General features: G+C 39.9%; 1 protein-coding gene across 4 annotated transcripts in view; it reads left to right on the top strand.

Annotated features, from left to right (window-relative positions):
* Nucleotides 1-3,462: 3,462 nt before the first annotated feature.
* The window catches only part of LOC134212850 (ubiquitin-conjugating enzyme E2Q-like protein 1), a 292,956-nt gene continuing 272,611 nt past the window's right edge, over nucleotides 3,463-23,807 (top strand). For 2 of the 4 annotated variants that reach the window (XM_062691076.1, XM_062691080.1), the window contains exons 1-2: nucleotides 3,463-3,581; nucleotides 13,545-13,838. The gene's annotated coding sequence lies outside the window, so the exon portion shown is untranslated. Of the gene's footprint in view, nucleotides 3,582-13,518; nucleotides 13,839-23,807 lie in introns of all 4 variants that reach the window. The other 2 variants (XM_062691079.1, XM_062691077.1) reach the window with 2 other exon arrangements.

Genomic DNA, 23,807 nt, shown 5'->3' with positions numbered 1-23,807 from the left:
AGAACATTTTGGAGAACCTAGAACATCTGCATCAAACTCATTTGGACTGCACATAATACACAAGAGCTCTATGAACTTGTATGGACATGCTGGGTTGGTTCTATTTGGATACCAGGCGTAGTTGAACTGCTAAGCTAAATGATCTGAACTCCAGAATAGTTTGGAGAACCTAGAACATGTGCATCAAACTATTGTGGACTACACATGATATGCAAAGGATCTAGGGACTTGCTGAGTTGATTCCGAATGAAAACCATGCGTAGTTGACCTGCTGGACCAATGGATCTGAACTCCAGAACAATTTGGAGAACCTAGAACCTCTGCATCAAACTAATTTGAACTGCATATGATAGGGAAAGGCATAGGAGACTGGGTTGGTTTTGGTTTGGAAACAGGCGTAGTTGACCTGGTATACCAAATGATCTGAACTTCAGAACAATTTGGATAACCAAGAACATCTGCATCAAACTATTTTGAACTGCACAAAAACGTAAGGCCATTTCGTATTGAAGATCGTCCTAATTGGTAAATTTTACTCATGCTGAATTTAGTAAATCGATATTTTCTACATTTAAATGACAGCATCCGTACTTTAGCTGATTGAGCAAAAAAAAAATGAGGGTCCCTAGAAACATAAAAAAACAAGCAAACTACATGAAACTAAATGAGGTGGATAAGACAACCGTGGAAAAATTGTGGAAATCGCTTAGAAAACGCCCGGGAACCTGCTGTTTGAAATCATGATTCGACATGTTAACCAAGAAGATGTAACATGCAATTGGGATCAAGTTTCCCATAATACAAGTTCCATACAAATGCTTGCACACTTGTTAATTAATTTAATAAAACGGTTGAGATGAAATTTGCGTAAAAAGTTCAGTCACAAGATGAATTATCGCACTAATGTACCATGCGTTTCCTTATGCTTTTATGCTTATATGCTGCTGAACAGTTTTCTCAATCCCTACCTATTGTTCCCCCTAAGAGGCTCATTTTTGCCTGAAAAACACTCATGGGGATATACAAATATCGTAATAACTTAGTATTTCAACTTATCTGAACATGCAATCATGCAAACATGCAAGTGACTTCAACGCATTTGAAGCGATGATCCCCTTCCTACCTTGTGACCAAATAACCTCGGTATTTTCACAATCAAACGAAAAACGCCAGTAACCAGTTGATTTAGAGGTCGAGAACTCCAAATGCAACACATGACCATCGCGAACACAAACTTTTTTTTTCTGGACGACAAGTCCAGTGGAACAAAAAAAATAATCGCATTAATGAAAAAAGTTCGCCATTGCATGAGTGTGTATCTTGGGTGGCAAGCACAATGAAATAACTATGCCCAGGAAGTCGAGAATGTTTCCCACTCGAAAACATCCTAGACCGAATTGACACTCGAATTCGCCATCTCCGGATGGGCAATCCCAAGTCTTTTCTCACAAGGCGTTAATTTTTAGACTGATTTTCGCCAGATTTTGGTAGAGCATCAGAGCAGTATTTTCTGATTTCTTGTTTTCGATTTAAGATATAGTCAGAAGCGTCAAAACACGTGGGTTCTTTGAGAGGGTGCTTAGTAACATTTTGATTTCATACTGGTTTTATTATACTCTTGAAGAGTAAATTATGGTCTTCAAGAGCGTTATAAAACTTAAAATGTTACTTGGGAAAATTATTTAGCATAGCATAGCATAGCATAAGCGTTTGTACAAATCGGTGGTGGCTATACAATGCTCAATTGAGCAATCTTCTGTATATTATCGCAAATCGGTACTTTGGGAAGCTTAATTAGGTCAAATACCCAACTCTGACAATTAAACGAGATAATTTTTTGAAGAGAGAGAAAAGACAGAAAAGACAGAAAAATGTTGGTTCAAGTATTGTACAAAACTTTATGAGTGCATTTAAGAAAAAAAAGTTCGAGTATTTTGATGTGTTGACGAATTAAATTTACTTTCAAATACATATTGTATTTCCGTTCCTGAAAATTTCGTGAAAATTTGATTTTTTAAGAGTAGTTCTTAGTGATGTAATTTAACCACCCTTAACAATCAAACGTTTTCTGTAATCTTTAAACTAAACAGCATAACTGCTACCGTAATAAACCACAATTAATAAGAAAGAATTCCAAAAGGTTATATGAATGTTATTTGGATTGTTTGCATAGTACTTTCAGTAACACCCATTACCATAGGCTGTACAAGTCTACATGGATTCAACAAAGTCCGTGATCATTGCATAGGACGCGTAACGCCACTTCATCAACCGAACCAGATACTTAGGTCATATATAAATTACATAACAAAGGCTTATAAATAGAAAGGGGAGGGGGGTCTCTGTCGTTTTCTTACGCTCTATTGAAATAAAAATTTGTTTAAAAAGAACCTTCTTACGCAAATTATAAGTGTATGGTCCCATACATTCGAAAGCACATCGCAAGGGGCATATTTACGGTAACTATTTGCAAGTCTCCACCACTGATCCGGAGAAAATTTCTTGTTCTTGCTGTGAGATTATTTGTTGTTCTTGTGGGATCGAACCATTATCACTTTAAATGTAGCATTTATTTGTCTTCATATTTATTAAATCTTTTTATAGATTTATATTTGGGCCTTAAGAGCACCCAATTAAAGTGTAGTGGATAGGAGCAACGGGTTCGTCAAATCCTGTTGGTAACACTTCGTGGAAGAAGGGTGGTCTTTTTTCCCTATCTATTACAGCCCAGGAAATAAGCTTCGATTTCCGAACAAAATGATGCTTGAAGAGCAAAATCCAGATTTTCCAGTTCCAAGCGATAAGATAGAGTCTAATTTTGGTTTTTCTTTCCAAAAGATCTAAATTTTCACTCAATGTAAGTTATTTGTATACATTATTGCTTATGTCCATTTCAGTCGGAAATATTTATGTATACAGCCTCCACTTTTATATGTGTCTTCATACAAGTTGTGCGTCGTTTCACTTATATTTTGGGGTATAAATTTACGAAATAAGTACTTACTTATCTGACTGAGGCTTGTGGTTTCCATGATCAGTACGAAACTCAAATTAACATTTTGAGCCGTTTGCTAAACTATTCCTTAGTGCTTTTAGTTCATACAAACAATACTGCGTCTCCATCTACCCAACAACCCACAATATAAATACTTGTACTAAAATTAGTCGACGCTTTAGACTGTGCTCTCTCGTTTAGTCTACCGACCGTACTAACTCACAAATAACAATCTCCCAATGTAGCGTTCATCGCCATGCTGCCGCTCGGCTCGGTGAAGGTGAGTTCACGCGACAAATGCCGAAGCGTGCGCACCGCACTTCCTTACGAAATATCCAACTGGTGAAGCTGGAGACATCAGCAAAGGCCACAGACCAGCACTCAAGCCATCGCCGATGTCTGGCTGCCATGCCAGCCCACTGCAATGCAATTTCAGCGGACTTCTTCGCCACCGTGCGGCAGTTTGTTTCGAAGCGTTGCCGTGTTTGGATCGTTGGTTCTCGCGCCGTGCGTGGAGGAAGTCTCGTCTAGTGCTCCAAGGAGTAGAGGAGAATCTGCCTCCCCCGTTATCGTCGCGTCCCATGTGGTGGGTACACTTTCATGAGTGTTGTCATTGTTGTCTATCGCTCGTTTGGGGAACCACCAGCGAGTGCTCAGCTGGCGCATCTAACGGAATAGAATGCCGCGCGATGCACGTATTTAGTGGATAAACAATAACAAACAGAGAAAACGAGCGTCCGGCCGGTTTAGTGCGGCGCGGGCGGCGAGTTGATCTTGAGTGAGGTCTTTGGCTTTCTTCTTGTTTGGTGGAATAATTGCGTGAACGCAACGTGGACGAAACGAGGGCGGGTGCGTTGATGGTGTGGCGTGCAGTTCCGCGTTTCAGTGCCAATTGCGCTATTATCGGAGAGGTCGTCCTCGCTTGCTTCCTTTGGTTTGTGCAGCGAGCAGTGATGGTGTGAGGCGAATGGAAAGAACCACGCAAACCTGTTTTCGGAAAGACAACAGAAATCAGCTGAGGCTGATGAGCGTATCGCTGCAAAGTGAGATTGCATGTTGAGTGCATTGAGCCCTCGTGTGGTGCTGCAATTCAATTAGTGAAGAAGATTGCTTGCATCCGAGCGCCACAATGGGAAAAAGTGAGAACAAAACTACGCTGGTGGATTAAAATGAGCTGCTGGCATTTTACGGATTTCATTGAATAGAACTTTTCGAAAGGTAGAGCTAATCTTTAACTTGATCAATACCTACTTTAAGAGGAGGAAAATAGCGCTTCGAAGTGTTCCGGTTCAGGCAAAAATGTAGGTTGTTTCGTTTGCGACACTAAAACACGATGCGCCACTCTGCTCTTTCTACTAAATGGAAAATAAAATGCGGACGCGTGGTGCCTTGTTTCTTAAGAAAAAACAGCATATGCAAAATACAAAGATGTTCAATAATCACCAGATTTATTTTAATATTTAGACGACATCATAGATGGTAAATTTTTCTGCAGATTTATTTTAAGTTCAGAAATATCCATCTAGAGAATTTTTATTATCTTTATAATCCGTCTATAAGAACTCGATAATCCGTAATTCGATTGTCAGTTATAGAATTATCGATTATTTGAAATGTGAAAGATAAATCCATTCGTTCTGATTAGGATTTTCTTACCTTTCCGCTTGAAATGTAAGCATATTACAAACGTTTCATACATATTATGATCAACGTTAATCATCATTTGTCATTTTTATTTGTTTGTTTTCTCCCAAAACGAATGCAACACTTTTTCTTTTTCTCGAACTTATGCACGCTTAAAATGATTAACATAGTTTTTTGTTTCGTTTAGACAAAAAGGGGCCACTACGAGAACAACACATATATGGGCATGATTTACACAGTTACTAAAATAGCTCGTGTAATTTTATTGAAGTTCGTTTCTTAATAAATTTAACAACATTACATTTCTCATAAAACCAGAAATCTGTACATACTTTTACATGTTAGAAAGAGAATTAACATGACCATTCGTTCTATTTTTATTGGTGTCTAACTTTTGCTGATGTATGTGTTGTTCTAAAAGAGGCCCGTTATCTCTTTCATCATTATTGTGATTTTTTAAATTAAGATATCCCAGATAACCAATAAGCATTAATATAGCCTTTATGTGGCATTATATGCGCCTTTACGGCTAAACAATAAATGTCAATAAGCCCTATAGTCGCCTTTAATGCTATTTTAATGCAGATTTTGGCCTAATATATGGCTTCTTAAGTGCTTTATCCTTTTTTTCCGATAAAGTAGAACTTTTGCTGGGTAGTATTTACTCAGCATCCGAAATACTTAATTTAATTTGATGCTTAATTTAAAAACAAGAGAAAAAAGGTTTTTTTCAATAGCATTTTTGACTTTATCGTATACTAAGTATACGTAAAGGCAATGTGATCACTCCAAAACCAAACTTTTGATAGAAGGATCGGAGACCTATAGTGTTATATACCAATCGACTCAGCTCGACGAATTGAGTTGATGTCTGTTTGTGTGTATGTATGTATTTATGTGTGTGTATGTATGTATGTGTACACAATTTTGTAGACAAACTTTTTGAAACTTAGCATTTTTGAAACATAGCATGACTCGTCGACGGGGAATCCTGTCACATTGTTTGCTATTGAAAATTGGCCAAATCGGACTATGGAATCAGAAGTTATGGCCAAAATACTATTTCTTATGCTCAAAACACGCTAAAAAAGACTTACTCATATTTTTAAATATTTTTTTTCACGAGAAAGGCACCAACACCGCTGTCAGATTCAACCAGCAGCTTTTTGTGTGACAGTATTCGTATCCCAAATAAAATATTCCGCATGATTTTTGTTTTACGGATACGTGTTATCTGCACGAGTATTCGAAATCATCCAGTTAGCTTAGCACAGAAAAAAATAATAAAAAGTAATCAGCGCGTAAATAATAAAGACGTAGAAAATTACACTATTCTGAGCGTACATGGATCTTTTCCAACAAGTTCACCCTAAATGTATGCAATTTACAAAGCATTCTGACACTTATTCGTATAAAAAGTTACAAAATGCAATACAAATTGTATACATTCAGGCGATAATATCGTTTTAATTTACGCGTTTTTTGTCATTTTCTTTATGTGCATTACTTTCGTGTAAATTTTAACAAGTTTTTCTATCTGTGTATTATTAATCAGTTATAAACGTGTGTTACTTATGAAAACGAATTTACTTGATTCGCGAATTGTACACACTTTTATTGTGCTCAGAAGTGTGAAAGAGTGAAGGAAACAGTTGAAACTTGACGGTCAAGAACAAGTCTCAAAACAAAGGAAAAGAAGCAGCGTCTTTGTAAGTCTCGTCTAAGAGTCCAACCAAAGGACGGATAGGTTGTCACTTACTCTTTCATTAGTAAAGACGCTGAAGAATTTATTGGTGATTAGACGGCAAGTCTCTTGGATGGAAAAGGTGGTTTCATCAACCAGCTGCATCGAAGACGGAAACCCAGACTCCATACCAGTGCAAAGAGCTTTTTAACCTGAACATGAACTTAGCCCAGGGGGTACCGTAGCGTAGTTGGCTACGAATGGTCATAGGTTCAATTCCCAGCCCCTCCACCACACCCTTGTCAGTCTCCGGATGTGCAGCCTATGCGGTGGTGTATAGGGGAGCGCCCTTACCGTTACGACTGCCTGATGACGACTGATAAATTGTTCTTCTCGGAGGTGTTCCTCCAACGTACCCAGATAAATGGCAACCGAACAATGCAACGATCATATTGGATTCACAACACGGACAAATGGACATATTGGACGCACGGTGAGATGGACTAGCAAAATAGGTTCTGTGTGGATTCTGGCTACAGAGTACCACAGTAGATCTCGGCACAGTAGCGGTTAAGTAACACAGATTGCCTACCAAATAAAGAAAGGCATAAAAAATGAACTTAGCCCACCTACGTAGATTTCAGTAGCATACAGAGATCTCAATTGAGTAATGCCGCTCTATCCAATTGATATCTGTAGGGGAAGGAGGGCCAATATGCCCTAGCTTAGTAAAGACTGGCTAACTGATGCCATATAAAAATTGTAGCAAATCTCAATCATATTGATAATATTCACATTTCAAAAAAGTGGTGACATTGTGCTGCCGGAAAACTCATGAGGCAAAACCCCTCCTACTGGGTAGCTATTAGGGAACAACGCACCACGCGTTGGCGAATCAGCATTCAGGTATGGACAGTGCGTGGAGACGCGTAGTACATTATACTACGTACACCCCTAGGGTGTGGTGATGTTTCGGGGCCTCTTCCGCTAAACGCATTCATTCGATTGGCTGTTAGTTTATCTCGTGTAAGTTTGAAAATTTGCCGTGATGCAATTTATGGAGCAACCTTTACCATAATTGGCACAAATAAAAATTTGTTATTTTTTCAATTTCCCATTTATCCGACCACTAGTCGTTCGAATAACGTGAAGAGAGGCACAGTAATAAAAACGACACGGAAAACGAAAAAAGCAAAAAAATAGCGGATAAAATTTCCTGTTCAGCGTTTAAATGAATGAGACGAAATTTATTTGCACTGCTCCTTACGATTTTTATTAATATGTTTCTAACAGCATTTTGGGTGCGAGCGCAGCCTATATTAAATGTCTTGCTTGTATTGAAAACAAAAAACATGGTTTGTTTATACCCGTGATTAAGCCTAATTAAAACACTAGCTTAATCGGCTTGAATAATTTCTCAACTAAAACAATCATGTCGTATCAATGGTCGGAGACTACGAGGCGATAATCTTCGACAGATTAGTTGCTTCCACCTCATTTTGCTAATGCAGCGTCAAGTTGTGCGGTTGATGAGGGCTGTAAGTTAAACAGCAACGGAGGGTTCACTGACTCATTATACTTGTCTGCGTAAACTGTGCGGAAGATTTCTGCACCTAACTCAAGCACAGGGCTGAGATGGCTGTAGGCCGCTGGCTTCAAAGGGTTGACTGTGGAGAGTCGACTAGGACAGCGGTTCTCAACTCTATTCTTGAGACGTTTTACATTTATTGAGGTACTCCCTTTTTTCGCTGTAAATAAAAATAAGCATAACCCATGAGATATATGAAAAACGGACCTCTTGGAGGAAAGGAGGCTTCCGAGCCTCTTGAAAAGAGACTTCTGAGCCTCTTGAATGGAGCTTTCTGAGCCTCTTGAAAGGAGCTTTCCGAACCTTTTGAAAGGAGCCTCCCGAGCCTCTTGAAAGGAGCCTTCCGAAAAACGGACCTCTAGGAGGAAAGGAGGCTTCCGAGCCTCTTGAAAGGAGGCTTCCGAGCCTCTTGAAAGGAGGCTTCCGAGCCTCTTGAAAGGAGGCTTCCGAGCCTCTTGAAAGGAGGCTTCCGAGCCTCTTGAAAGGAGGCTTCCGAGCCTCTTGAAAGGAGGCTTCCGAGCCTCTTGAAAGGAGGCTTCTGAGGCCTCTTGAAAGGAGGCTTGAGCCTCTTGAAAGGAGGCTTCTGAGCTCTTGAAAGGAGGCTTGAGCCTCTTGAAAGGAGGCTTCTGAGCCTCTTGAAAGGAGGCTCTCGAGCCTCTTGAAAGGAGGCTCTGAGCCTCTTGAAAGGAGGCTTCTGAGCCTCTTGAAAGGAGGCTTCTGAGCCTCTTGAAAGGAGGCTTCTGAGCCTCTTGACCTATGTGGAACATGTGTGCTGCTAGGGTTCTGAGCCTCTTGAAAGGAGGCTTCCTGAGCCTCTTGAAAGGAGGCTTCTGAGCCTCTTGAAAGGAGGCTCTGATCCTCTTGAAAGGAGGCCTGGAGCCTCTTGAAAGGAGCCTTCTGAGCCTATTGAAAGGAGGCTTCTGAGCCTCTTGAAAGGAGGCTTCTGAGCTCTTGAAAGGAGGCTTCTGAGCCTCTTGAAAGGAGGCTTCTGAGCCTCTTGAAAGGAAGCTTCCTGAGCCTCTTGAAAGAAGGCTTCTGAGCCCCTTGAAAGGCGGCTTCTGAGCCTCTTGAAAGGCGGCTTCTGAGCCTCTTGAAAGGAGGCTTCTGAGCTCTTGAAAGGAGGCTCTGAGCCTCTGAAATGAGCCTTCCAAGCCTCTTGAAGGGAGGCTTCTGAGCTTTGTAAGGAGGCTTCTGAGCCTCTTGAAAGGAGGCTTGAGCCTCTTGAAAGGAGGCTTTCGAGCCTCTTGAAAGGAGGCTTTGAGCCTCTTGAAAGGAGGCTGAGCCTCTTGAAAGGAGGCTTTCGAGCCTCTTGAAAGGAGGCTTTGAGCCTCTTGAAAGGAGGCTGAGCCTCTTGAAAGGAGGCTTTGAGCCTCTTGAAAGGAGGCTTTCGAGCTTCTTGAAAGGATGCGTTCAAACCTCTTGAAAGGAGGCTTCCAAGCTTCTTGAAAGGAGGCTCTGAGCCTTTTGAAAGGAGGCTCTGAGCCTCTTGGAAAGGAGGCTTCTGAGCTCTTGAAAGGAGGCTTCTGAGCCTCTTGAAAGGAGGCTTCTGAGCCTCTTGAAAGGAGGCTCTGAGCCTCTTGGAAAGGAGGCTTCTGAGCCTCTTGAAAGGAGGCTCTGAGCCTCTTGAAAGGAGGCTTGAGCTCTTGAAAGGAGGCTTCCTGAGCCTCTTGAAAGGAGGCTCTGAGCCTCTTGAAAGGAGGCTGGAGCCTCTTGAAGGAGGCTCTGAGCCTCTTGAAAGGAGGCTTCTGAGCCTCTTGAAAGGAGGCTTCTGAGCCTCTTGAAAGGAGGCTTCCAAGCCTCTTGAAAGGAGGCTTCTGAGCCTCTTGAAAGGAGGCTTCTGAGCCTCTTGAAAGGAGGCTTCCTGAGCCTCTTGAAAGGAGGCTTCCTGGAGCCTCTTGAAAGGAAGCTTCCTGAGCCTCTTGAAAGGAAGCTTCCTGAGCCTCTTGAAAGAAGGCTTCGAGCCCTTGAAGGGCGGCTTCCGAGCCTCTTGAAAGGAGGCTTCTGAGCCTCTTGAAAGGAGGCTTCCAGGCCTCTTGAAATGAGCCTTCCAAGCCTCTTGAAGGGAGGCTTCCAGCCTCTTGTAAGGAGGCTTTCGAGCCTCTTGAAAGGAGGCTTTCGAGCCTCTTGAAAGGAGGCTTTCGAGCCTCTTGAAAGGAGGCTTTCGAGCCTCTTGAAAGGAGGCTTCCGAGCCCCTTGAAATGAGGCTTCCGAGCCCCTTGAAAGGAGGCTTCCGAGCCCCTTGAAAGGAGGCTTCCGAGCCTCTTGATAGTAGGCTTCGCAGCCTTTTGAATAGAGGCTTCCAAGCTTCTTGATAGGAGGCTTCACAGCCTTTTGAAAGGAGGCTTCCGAGCTTCTTGAAAGGAGGCTCTGAGTTTCTGGAAAGGAGAAGTCCAAGCATATTGAAAGGAGTCTTACGAGCCTCTTGAAAGGAGGCCTGAGCCTCTTGAAAGGAGGCTTCCTGAGCCTCTTGAAAGGAGGCTTCCTGAGCCTCTTGAAAGGAGGCTTCCGAGCCTCTTGAAAGGAGGCTTCCGAGCCTCTTGAAAGGAGGCTTCCGAGCCTCTTGAAAGGAGGCTTCCGAGCCTCTTGAAAGGAGGCTTCCGAGCCTCTTGAAAGGAGGCTTCCGAACCTCTTGAAAGGAGGCTTCCAAGACGCTTAGAGCAACAGAGCTACTGAGTTTTTTAAAAAGGACTCATGCCTTAAAATGGAGGCTTCAACACCTTTAAATTAATTTATATTCTAGATTTTAGTCACTGATTTATACTGATACTGATACTATGATTATAACGAACTACTTACAACCCATGTCCAAAAATCATACTCATTACTCATCACGCGTTTCTCATACACAATCGAAGAAACAATCTCTTTCCGACTCTAATTAGTGCTGTCTAATGACTATGCACGAACTTACTTGAAGTAGCTCGGACTTACTTGATAATATTGGATAACAACCCAACAAACATTGGAAGCTGAAGAAGAGGTTGTTCCGTGGCAAATAAGCTTCTTCAGCTAAAAAACTAGCTTGTTCAGCTTAAATTGTTTGTTGGGAAAGAGCTGTCAAGTTACTTCGAGTTAGATTCTCACTGAACGCTCACCAAGCACAAGAAAGTTTTTGTTTTTGGGATCAATGCAAGAAAAAACTAAATTTACTTCCTTTGCCAAGTGGCGTTTTTTGTTTGGATAATTTTGATAAATTTGATTGATTTAACAACAGTCAAAATGTCAAAATTGCTTTCTCGGACTACTGTAGCTTGCAATTTGTTTCAAGAATAGAGGTAATAAACTATAGAGGACGATTGTCGCTGCGGTTCCCTTTGTTACCGTTCCCAAACATGGTGGGTACCTATCTGTCAAAACGTACTGATTTTTCCTTCGTTGACATTTAGTGCCCTATCTTCGCCAACAAAAGATGTTTCGCCAGTGACGACAGCGACAATCTTCCTGTATAGTTTATTACCTCTATTGTTTCAAGCGACCTTCATTGTTGACAAAACTCGCTCAATGGCTACTAGATCGTTCTTCATTACCGAAACTGCTGTGTACTCTACCTGTGCCATAAAGTTCGATTCTATATTCTACAGGGCTTTAGAATTTTGTTGCTCAAGTTTTACAAAAAAATTACATATTACAAAAAGGCTTTGTAAGAAATATCCTAGCGTTTTAGCGATGCAAATTCTCTCTTGGAACAAATTTACGATGCATCACGCGTCTTCCCACGCTTCTACGCAATTTCACAAGGGGCATTCAACTCTAAACTTTCGACAGTATCCTGAAATATTAACAAATACTAACGAAAAACTTCATCGTATCTATAGTTAATTGATTAATTTTCATGAGAATAAGATAAGTCGAAGCGTTTGTCTTCATATGTTTCCCGCAAACAAAACATCACCACTGTTTGCATAATGCATAATGTGCCTCCTTTTATGCTTCCAATGTCTCATCTATCAAATTGTACGAGCATACCTCATAGATTATAATAGTTGATCGTGTAGCAATCTTGTAAGTTATTAGATGTCGCCACCAATTCTCCATCTTTTTCCCATTGTGGGCGTGGGTGGGTGTGTGAGATTATTGCGCGTGTCGCGATAGTAGTGTAAAGCCCAACGAAATAATACAAGAAAAAAAGATGCTGAAACGAAGTGAGTGCACCGCATGGAATCATCTGTTCGTTCGGTTCGAGCGAAGTTTGCAGGAACTACGATGCAACCAGCAACAGCATAAGTGCTTTGACCGAGATAACAAGTGAGCAAGCAAAAATATTGATAGAGGAGAAATATTGAAAACATCGATGCTGCAGCTGCAGTTCGGGCTCGCAGTTGGGTTTGGCGCCGCCGCTATCTGCACGAGCAGCGCGAGAAGAAAGGAAGCAAGCGAGCGAGCAGGCTGAACTGTGCTTGCATTCAGCGATCCAGTCCTAGCACAACAAAAATAAATATAGCACCAGTAGTGTCGTGTAGTTATACATTCAATTGCGCCGTGTCGGCCTTGCTGCATGTCGTAGAATAGAGCTGCCCTGCTAATTCGAACCAGTTTTTCCTCGCCGATCAGTTTTCTGTTCAGGACAGGGTGCACATTTCTGTTCTTTGCCGGGCACGGGTAACAAGCAGAAAATTTGTTTAGACAAATGATTAGTTGATTTGCAAGGTAATGGGTGGAACGGGTAGTATGTGATGTAATTTCGAAGACGACTAGCTTTTAATCGCAATCCGGTTGGGGGCAGATTTCAGTTTATCAATAATTACGATATCAGCATAATAACAAACATATAAGATACATTTTAATTATTTCTAGTTTGATTAATTCCTGAAAAAGGTTAAAATAGTTATTGATTCCATACGATTCTAGAAGACAAGTCTATACAAATCCTCCTGACTTCACCTCTTTATTCGTATCTTCACAGATACGCCTGTTTCGACGTATACCGTAAGGTCGTTTTGAGTGTCTCGTACTTCACTACTATACCTGTTTTTTTTTAATAAAATGAGCACCGTTCCTTCAATGCATTTTACCAGAAATGTGCACCTCAAGCTTGTCGTGAAAACCACGCCGTCGACAGTTGACTAGCCGGCCGGTGGAGAACGCATAAAAAGGAGCAAAGCAACGGTGAAAACACCCACTCATGCATGTAAAGTCGATGAACAGAATAGCGCCAGTGAGCATTATGGAACGTACACACGGTCAAGCAGTTCGACCAACATTGACTCCACCTCCCGTTTATTCAAACATTCATCAATTTTTATCAACACCGACACGAACAATCAATTTATTCGACCAACAATATCACACACGAACGACCGAAGCACCAACTCGAGTACCAACCATAAAAAAATATATGGGGGTTTGTGCAACTTCACTACAAATGCTCAAACATGTTCGGCGAACCTTGACTCCACCCCCGACAACTCAAACCAAAATCAAACCGTTTTAATTTTTTCCAACCGAGCTGCCAACTGTCAAATGGTTGTTCGAACAACTTCACACACGTTCCAACAAAGCAGCAACCGAAGCGTTTTCTTGGGGGTGGAGTCAATGTTCGTCGAACTGCTTGACTGGTGTGTACGTAGCATTAAAAGAGCTCGGAGTAGAAAATACGTTTGTTGATAGTTTTGCCGCTACCGTTTCGTCTCTAGGTTTTTTCTTCTGATTCGCGCGAGGTAGTTGTCTTCATTGAAGGTCTGTTTTGATAACTGTTTGCAAACCGTGACGGAACAACCCAAACACTAGCGAAGCGTCGTTAAAGCTTGCACATGGTCACAGTAGTAGTGGAAGTAGTAAATCACAACCTGCAAGACTTCCATTGGACAGTGAAATCGGCGACTTAATGGCGAACAGCAGAAGCTGATAAGGACAACGACGACATAAACACAGGAAGAGCAAAACTTCAGAGGAAGCAATTATCGCATGGTGGATCAGCGAACGTGAAGGTAAGAATATTATGTATGCAAACTGCATTCTTTAATAGAGATTGCATTGTTGAATTGAGGAAGGAAATGAACTATAAAGCACTGACTGTCAGCAAATTTCTCACTAAACGTCTGTCTAGCTCCCAAAAAATTTCTTCACGATTTTTTACTGTTTTAAAAGGTTCTGCTCTAAAACGATCAGATCCATCAGTTATTTTTTCATATTCGGTTACACAATGCATTCATTTATGCTCATAGTAGATTGCTGGAAGAATTAGTCAACCATGCACTTTATCTTGCTAGAAATGATTAAGTCTATTCTCGTTACCCCCACCTCCCTCTTTTCAGTGGTACAGAAATCTCCACTACTTCCAGGGGAACGACTCCAATGAGAACTACAAATGTTGTCCGCAAAGCCCCGCGCCTGTCACAATTAAAAATGTTAACTTAATTGACATGATTGTATTTATTGAACAAAATAAAATCAACGGTAATTTTACTGTTGCACACTTGCATCAACAAAACAAAGACAAAGCAGTATTTTAATACTTTATCAAAGAAGAGCTAGTTTAGCAAAGATTATTTAATAAGTCATGCAAATACGATAATTTAAAATTTCCTCCACTCCTCATGAGTCTCAATAGTCTTGTGGATTGTTGATTTTGACGTAGGACTACGTCTGTCTTTTCTACATTGGGGTACACTTTACGATTGCGAAAATCAGGGACCGTCACGAAAATATGATAGACTTTAAATATTAATATCTCAGCCGTTTCTCGATGGATTTTCAATTTTTTTGGACCATTCGATTAAGGATGGGTCAACACTTCTTTGTATTTATATGAAAATACTGATTATTAACTATTTATTATCGAAAATTGATAAAAAGTTTAGAAATAGGTAAACCAACCAATCACGTACATGCATCACTAATACAGACATGAAAAATCAATCACTTGCGGGTTTGGATCTAATCCTCAGTTTGAACAAGATTTCACGCAGAGCGGACACATCAAAGCGATCGCAGCGGAGCGGACACAGCATCACGGAGGCGCTGGTAACATTTTCAACGGAAATCCATCGCATTGGCGGTGGTCCTCGGTGTGTTGCTGCAGATCATTCATTCTCAACGAACCAGCATTTTATATGAAGAAAGGGTTGACTGTTGCGATCCCGTGCCACCATTGGCGATGCTTTTATTACATTATGGGGAAACCGCATTGGGGAAAGAAAATTGGTTCTTTTCAGGACTAGCATTTTCTGAACAGAAAGGTTTAATTGCGAAAATGGACTGTTTCGGTGGCATCGACGTTTGGCGTGGAAGTTTGGTTTCTGTTAGTGATTGCACCCATTCAAATTTACGGGCTTAATTTATTGAATACAAGAAAGCTGCTTTCCGGCGCGCGACCCATTTTGATCGGGATTCAGCAATGCGCGGTTTAACCATTTATAAGGCATTGGCAACTATATTGCCACCAACAAATTATGTTTTTCTGTTTATTAACAAGAGCTCTACTTATTATCTACTTATATATATTTACTACCTAGTAATCCCCCAGATGACTTTGAGCCATAAAAATTCAGATCGTAAGTTTCTAGTGGTAGATGGATTTTCAAATATAATTCGACGAAAAATGACGACAACGATATATTTTTTCCCATTGGTAATAATTATTTTGAATCTCATGTGTTAGATTATGGCGTGGTTAGCGTGAAAAATACTTTGCCTTTCCTGTATATTTGGTTTTTGGATTTTTGAAAAAAATGCTTAAGGAAAAAGTGCAAAACAATTTTTTTTTTCACTTGTGATGCGTTTTCCAACTAGGACTCTTCGCTAAAAAAATGTAACGTGCCTTGTTTTGATTTGTTTCACGTAAAACCTATTTTTTCAAAATCTCTTATTTATTTTTGTTGCATTTTTTCCCGCTTGCAAGGCAGTGGTAAATAACATTCTCCGACATTGTCTGCGGAATCCCCATCAAAATGGCTCGCGCGCGCCGAAAAGCAGCTTTCTTATATCTAATGAAGTAATTCCATTAGCCCCGCCCCTTCATTAATCGTTATGAGTGCACATTATATTTGCACCCATGTCAGATCACAAAGAGGCGGGGTCAACGGGCTTAATTTATTAAATACAAGAAAGCTGCTGTTCGGCGCGCGCGAGCCTTTTGATCGAGATTCCACAAAGAGCGTTTCGACATTCGATGCAGCGCAGCGGACACAGCAGCACGAAGGCGTGGTTGGCAGTGGCAATGCGGAAAAATTATTCCAAATTTTGGAGCCTTAGCGAGAAATCATCAATTGGCGGTCGGACTGTTTCAACGCAAGGTACCGGAAAGCGTTTGGATGCAGTTAGTTATTGGAAAGTCGCATTGGGAAATGAAAAATGGCTTTTCTCAGGACCAACATTTTATGGAAAGAAAGAGTTAATTGCGAAAATTGTTTCTGTGGCATCGGGTTTAGCGTGATAGCTTGGTTGCTGTTAATGATTCCATCCATTCAAATTTACTGCATCATCTCCCTCCGACGCGCTATCAAATTCGCTATTTACGATTGAGTTTTGCACTTTGAAGAAAGTTTATTTCGGATAGTCGGATCAACCTTCTTTTGTATAAAGACCTTTTTGGAGGACACCATCCTCAAAAATGCAATATTTATTATATTTATTTGCAATGTTTGGTGTTCACCCGCGATGTAAGCGTACGTGGCAAAGTAAGGATTGTGATGTACCCGACTGAAAGCCAGTCGAGTGGCTTCAGCGGCCGATGAGTCATGTTAATTCCACGGTTAGAGACTCAAAGTCCATCCAACTGGGAACAACTATTCGACTTCTTGATTAAGTTGGCCTCCGAGCAGTTTGCTCAATGTTAATAAAACGACACAAATTATTATAGCAAATACCATCGATTTTGAATAGCTACGTAGTACTAAGTCAACTTTGCGTACAATCCGACTGGGCTGCACCTTTGAGTTTTTTAAATCTATTTTTGTAATCGTATCAGAAAATCAATAACCAGTGCAGAATTGACCTAAGCATCGGCAGGAGTTGAAAGATTGCACAGAAAAAAATAATGAAAACTAAACAGCGCTAAAACCTGACATGCGGAAATTTACGCCATCATACGTTGAAATGGTCCTTTGCTAAAGGCTACCTTACACCTCGGGAAAATTGTCCGCCGGATTTTGGACCCCGTGCATTTTAAATGGGGCCGGGATTTTGATTTTCCGTGCCCGAATCCCGAAAACATCGCATATGTGAAAATGCATGGGGAAAAAATCCGCGGACCAAATTCCCGAGGTGTAAGGCTACCTTAAAGGCCACCTTACACCTCGGGAATTTGGTCCGCGGATTTTTTCCCCATGTATTTTTGCATATGCGATGTTTTCGGAATTTGGGCACGGAAAATAAAAATCCCGACCCCCTTTAAAATACACGGGGACCAAATTCCGGCGGGAAATTTTCCCGAGGTGTGAGGCAGCCTTAACAAGATTGCTTACAACTTGTATTCAATATTGATGATTCACGTCAAAAATTGTACACATTTAGGCAATATCCCGTGTGGAATTACGCTAATAATGGCGTTCCATTAATGTGCATGATTTTTAGCATAAATTTCAGTGGATTTTTCTGACTGTGTGGTTTAAAGTCTTCTTTATTTTTTAAATTTCAAAATCTGGAAACGATTATTGCATTGTGTTGATTCTATGATTTCAATACCGCGCAGAATTGAAAAAAATCTGTGTGTATGTGTACTTGAAACATGCTCATTTGCAAGTAAAATTAATCTTGGCATGATGAAATCAAGTAGACTGATCCGTGTCATTATAGCTGCAAAAAAGCAAACCCTTTTTAGATTAAGGTCACTCCTGACGGAATCCAAGATTAAAAGTGCTCGCGTTTTCGGGGGCACACCACTCGATACGGAAGCAACGCACAACTGTCATTTTTATTATTTCACGCATGCTGCGACGCAGCAAAGCTAAATCAACAAAAATGACAGTTGTGCGCCGCCTCTGAATCGAGTGGTGTGCCCCCGAAAACGCGAGCATTTTTAATCTTGGATTCCGTCAGGAGTGACCTTAAATTAAACATTCAAAGGTGAGACGACCGAAAGTGTATACTACCCAGTAATTTAACCCTTCTTTCGGAAGTGCACCCAACCAGTGGATGGCAGATTTTAATACAGTTCTGCATAAGAACCTTACAGAAACTGTATAATAATTGGGCATATACAATTTCGGAAGATTTTAATACAATTGTTGTATTGAAATAACACAGATTTGTATTATTTTAATACACTATTTGTATAAAAAGCTTACTGAATTATATATGCCCAGATTTTATACAATAACTGTCAGATTTGTTTTTCGGGTGTATAATTTCCCTTTGCATGCGTTACGCATGTGTGTTACGTATTAAACTATTAATTAATTTTATGAATTATAAAATAAAATGTATGGTGCTTGACACAAATTCACTTGAATATTAAAAACATATCTTTTATAAATGACACGATGCGTATGCCTAAAGTAATTTGCAGATTAATTTTTGATATTATTCCTTTGGTATTTTATTTCTTATGCAAGGCAATTGTTTAAGTTCATAACAATTACTGAATGATTAATATGGTTAAAAATGTCCACCCGCTTGGCTTAATGACATTTTTGGCCAAATGGCATTTTTGCCAAATTAGCATATCGGCCAAATGTCCTTTTCGGTCAAATTATCATTTCGGCTATATGTCTATCTCTACTGAATGTCATTTTTGGCCAGATGGATTCGGCCTAATGTTTGTTTGTTCGACGAAATGAAACATTCTTGCAAACACCTTTCGGCCTTGTCGGCCAAATGATCCTTCCCATCGTTTGGCCGAAAGTCATTCGACAATAAACCATTAGTTCGAATGCCAGTTGGCTGAATTAAATGTTTGCCCGAAACGGTCACCAGGTCGAAACTGGTTTGACCGAAAATGTCCACCGAAAGCGACATATAGTCGAAAAGCATATTCGGCCGAGCTGGTAACTTGTTGTTGTTTGTCCTAACAGATCATACGGCTGAAAATGTCGTTTGGCCGAAATGGTCGTTTGCTTGGAAAAATCATTTGAAGGAATAGATCATTTGGCCGAAAACGCCATTTGGTAGAAATGATCGTTTGGCAGAAAAAGGCATTTGGCCCGAAAATGCTGCGAACCAACAATTTGGACCACATGGCATTTTCTGCCGGCTTAACGGCTTTTGTCAAAATTATTAATTCAGCCGAACAATGCTCATTTCAGCCAAATGGTCCTTTATGCCAAACGACTATTTCGGCCAAAGAACTTTTTCGCCCATGGTGTTCCAGTTTTCTTTTCTCGATCTCACGTACTAAACGACGTTTGAAACATTTTCAATTGGAACGGTGTTTAAACAAACGGGGTTCAAATCAAAAAGTAATCAGAATAAAAACGGGCCAATTACCGGGGGTTCTCTGGTGTTTCTTCGTTTTGTGGGAATCAATAGGGAAATTCTACGAAAATTTTCGGAATTTCAACGGAAAATTTTGGGGACTTCAAATTTGCATCGGCGTGGAAAATAAAAAAACCAGCGGCGCGACAAATTTTAATCGGTGACGCGCCGATGCAAAAATGTTTTCTTCGACGGCTTGCCAAAAACTTGATATGTTATATGAATTTTTTTTTCAGAATTTTATTTTAAGTTTCAAAGAAATTCACTGGAGATTTTTTTTTAAATTCTTCATGCTTTTTCCTGGTATTCATCAGGAAATATTTTAGGAAATCCTTCGAGGATTTCTCCTGGAAGTCGAGTCGAAGTCGAAGATTTAGAATTCACAAAAAAAAATACTTCATGGATACGAACCAGAAATTCCTTTGCGTAGTTCTTCTAGTATTTCTCCATCAACTCTGTCAGATTTTTTTTCCGATAATTCCTCCATTGGGGAATTTACCAGAAATTTTATCGAAGATTCTTTCCAGAACTTATCCAAAAAGTCCTCCAGGGACCCTAACCAAGAAATCCCTCGCATTTTTTTTCAATAACTGAATCAAGAAATTCTCCAGGAATTGCTTCATGAAATCTTTCAGGAACTACTTCAGATATTCCCACAATAATTCCATCGTGAATTCCGTCTGAAAAGGAATTTGCCGAGACAGTTCCTGGTGGAATTTCTGAAAAATACCAAGTGGAATGTCTAGGGAGAATTTTAAAACGAATGTACAGATGGATTTCTTGAAATAATTTGCGGAAACTCCTGGAGCAGATCGCGGTAGAAAAAGTGGAAGAATTTCTGTAAAAAAATTCAGAGCAATTGCTTTGGGGTATCCTGAAGGGTTTTCCAATAAACTTCTTAGCAAAATTTAGGTGGAAATACTAAAAAAAGATTTTTTCGGCTGGGATAGTTTCCTGCGGAGTTTCCGGGTGGATTCTTGGAGGGATTTCCGGAAGAGTTCTGAGAAATTTATTTAGAAATGTCCAGGGGAGTTCTTGAAAAAAATACTTCCAGAAAACTTTTTACCGGGTGAAATCCTCCAAAGGATTTTGAAGGAAATACCTGGATGAATTTCCAGGTTAGTCATAGCAGGGAATTCTGGAATAGTTTTTGGAGGAAACTGAATAAGATTTCTGGAGGAATTCGAGATTGAATTGCCTTAAAAATTTCTGGAAGACTTTTTTTTAGGAAATATCCGGACGAATACCCGTATTCTATGTAAAAAGTAAGTGGGTATTCTATATCAAAAGTATTCTATGGATTTCAAAGGAAATTTCTGGAAAGTTTTCGAAGTAATTTTTAAAAAGTTTCAGGGCAAAATACTTAAGTGACTATTGAGAGAATTTCAGGAGGAATTCCTAATGAAGTATCTTTGAAAAAATATGGAGGAATCTGAATTTTTGGAGGAGTTCACTTTGAAATTTCTATAGTAGCTTCAAGTAAAATTTCTGTACTCAAGAAATACTTTAAATTCGTAGGAATTCCTGTAGTAAGCTTAAAAAAATCCTGGAGGAAGTTCCCGGAGAATTCTGGGAGAGAATTTTCGAGGAATTCCTGGAGTAATTTCCCCAGGAACTCCTGGCTGAACTTTCGGAAGAATTCATGGAGCAATTTCCGAAGTAATTCTTTGAAGAACTTCCACAGAAAATTCTGGAGGAATTTCCTAACGAACTCCTTTTTTGCATTTATCTTATTATTCATTGTAGGTATAGTGTCCTAAAGGATTACCCAATAATCTGACCTTAATACATTAAAGTTCAAGACCTTAGCAATATTTATCACATTATAATACTGCTAGTTTCGGATCATCCTTTTGGATTGCTAAAGCCCCATAAAGATGTCCACGTCGCTGTAGCTCTGGTTGTAAGTCTTGCATAAACGAGAAAGAGGCGCAGAATAGATCCACCTGACGTAGACCATACGTGGGAAACAGAAACTGAAGGTCACTATTAAGGCTGCAGTGAATAGAACCATGTACAAGTCGATGAAGCGAAGACACATCTAGGACGCACCCACGATCAGTTGATGATGTCATCTGCAGGCGGCTTATTCTTCTATGATATGGCTTATAAGAGTAATGGTATTTTCTATACAAAAACTCGTAAATGTATGCTGCACTGCAGAACGTATTCTATGATTCGCGAATAGTCCGGATGAAATCCTGGAGAAATTTCCGGAGGAACTCCTAGAGGAACTTACTGATGAGTTTCTGGAAGAACCTTAGGAGAGATTACCAGAGGAGCTGCCAAAGAATTTTTCGGGGAGCTACCCGAGGAATTCCTTGAGAAACTTTCGGATGAACTTCCGGAGGAAATCCTGGTGAAAATTCCGAGGGACTTCTTGCCGGAAAGTGTGAAGGAATTCCTGGAGGAACTTACGAAGAATTTCCAGGGGGTACTATTGAAAGAGCTTCCGGAGGTAATCCTGCAAGAACTTCCGGGGGAATTTATGGAGTAATTCCTGGAAGACTGACAGGAAGAGCTGCTCAAGGTAGTTTTGAAAGAATTTTCAAATGAAATTCCGGAGAATTCACGGATGAGCTTCCCAGCAAATTCCTGAAGCAACTTCCGAAGGAATTTTTAGAGGAACTTCCAGAGGAATTGGAGAAGCTTTAGAAGAAACTCTGGAGACGACCCACAGAGTAGCACAGCCGCCAATAATCACCAATTGCGTGATGCAGCCACGCCATCGCTACTAACTGATATCAATCGGCGCACAGGTCTAATTTATTGTTTAAAATTTAAATGAAAAAGAAATACTGATGGTTTGTTTCTCATGAGTATTTGAAGTAGCGAGGCGTTACGGACACAGCACGAGATGAAGTATAAGTATTTGAAGGAACGCATAATTTGGCTATTGGATTGCAGAAGTAAAAACTAGGGGTATCTTGAATTAGCCTGCGAACAAGAATTTACCGTTTTGCCTTTCTTAAAGTTAAAGATCAAGAATACCTGGTCGAATATCATCAAGTGATTAAAAGAAGGATGAAATCACTTTTGAATGTATGAATTGCAATGAATATTTTTTTCCGAATACTAAATTGTTTGAATGCATCTGCATCTGCCCTCCCATTTTTCCAACAACTCTCCCACTCCGTCTAAAACAGTTTCCTGATGATAAAAAGAAATGCTTGTTCCAAATTTGGTTGAAATCGCACCATGCATTCAAAAGTTATACTGAATTGTTCGTTTTTTTAAATACCCCTCCTCTTTATCCACCCGAAGATCCTCTTACCCCTCTATAATCTTTTCCTCAAGATCACGTTTTTATGTTTAGATGCCAAAAGACTCAAAATGCATGAAACTTTGAAAATATTTTTTTTTTTTTTAAATCGATTGTTTGGGACTTCGAAAAAAATTCTTATGGCGAAAACAATTTTTCATCGAATTTAAAAACCGGACGTTACGCAAACATTTCGAGCCCTAAAATATGCCCCTATGCAAAATTTGAGCTCTATCGGAAATGAGTCAGGGGTGCTCCAAATCATGCTATCAAAATTTTGAATTTTTTGTAACTTTGAAAACTTTTGAGATCAGATTTACGGAGAAAATTATCAGATTACTAGGCAACCGTTTATTACACTGAGGTTTATTTTTACGCAGTTATTATTACGCAGTACCACATGAATTCAAAATACAACGTGTAAAGATCAAGAAAACGAATAATGAAGAAACACGAGTCATGTCATTACAGAACTTTTTTAAACGGAATTTTTCTATCGGATTTTTGAAATAATACGATTTTTCCCGTCGGTTTTTTTAAACAACGCGGTTATGATTAACATTGAAAAAGATCGACGTACAAGAAACCTTTGTGTATTGATCCTTTTTTGAAATAACATCAGATCTCGATGATTTATGCATTTTAAGCCATTTGGCATCAAAAACAAAAATTCGATTTTCGACTTTTCCTTTGGCCCCCCCTTCGGAAAATTTTCATGAGTAAAAATTTCACAATTTTGATGAATTATGGGCACCCTTAAATCATTTCCGATTGAGCTCAAATTTCGCATGGGGTTATATTTTGGGGCAATGAATGTCGTTTTTTGAAATTCGATGCCAATTTTTTCCCATACATTCCATTGCCACCCTAGTGTTTAGGTTGAAATCGATTAATAGATTAAGAAACTATGCTGTAACATACAAACACACATTTAGATATAGACAAATGACTATTTATTCTATAGAGTATCATCAGCTCTGAAAAATTCGAATTCTTTGGGAAAATGACGTTTCAATAATAAACGATTACCAAAATTCAATTATATGTTAGGCCCTTAATTTCATTCCCTTCTTTCAAAATCCCTATGCGGAGGATTACCATACCGGCATACGATAAGGTGAACCTTTTCTCAGAGATAGTTAACCCCGACAGATGAACCTTTGCGGTGTAACTGCTGCTAAACTCCGCTTTAACTTCTGTGTAAATCCTTTGATAATGACCAACTGTCGCCACCCAGGCAGCCAGCCTGTGACGTTGATCATGATGATGATATTGATGATGA

Source organism: Armigeres subalbatus, chromosome 2 (assembly GCF_024139115.2).
Source record: "Armigeres subalbatus isolate Guangzhou_Male chromosome 2, GZ_Asu_2, whole genome shotgun sequence".
Classification (NCBI taxonomy): Eukaryota; Metazoa; Arthropoda; class Insecta; order Diptera; family Culicidae; genus Armigeres; species Armigeres subalbatus.
Note: the sequence above shows the minus strand (reverse complement) of the source record. Positions and strands in the feature narration are given on the sequence as shown.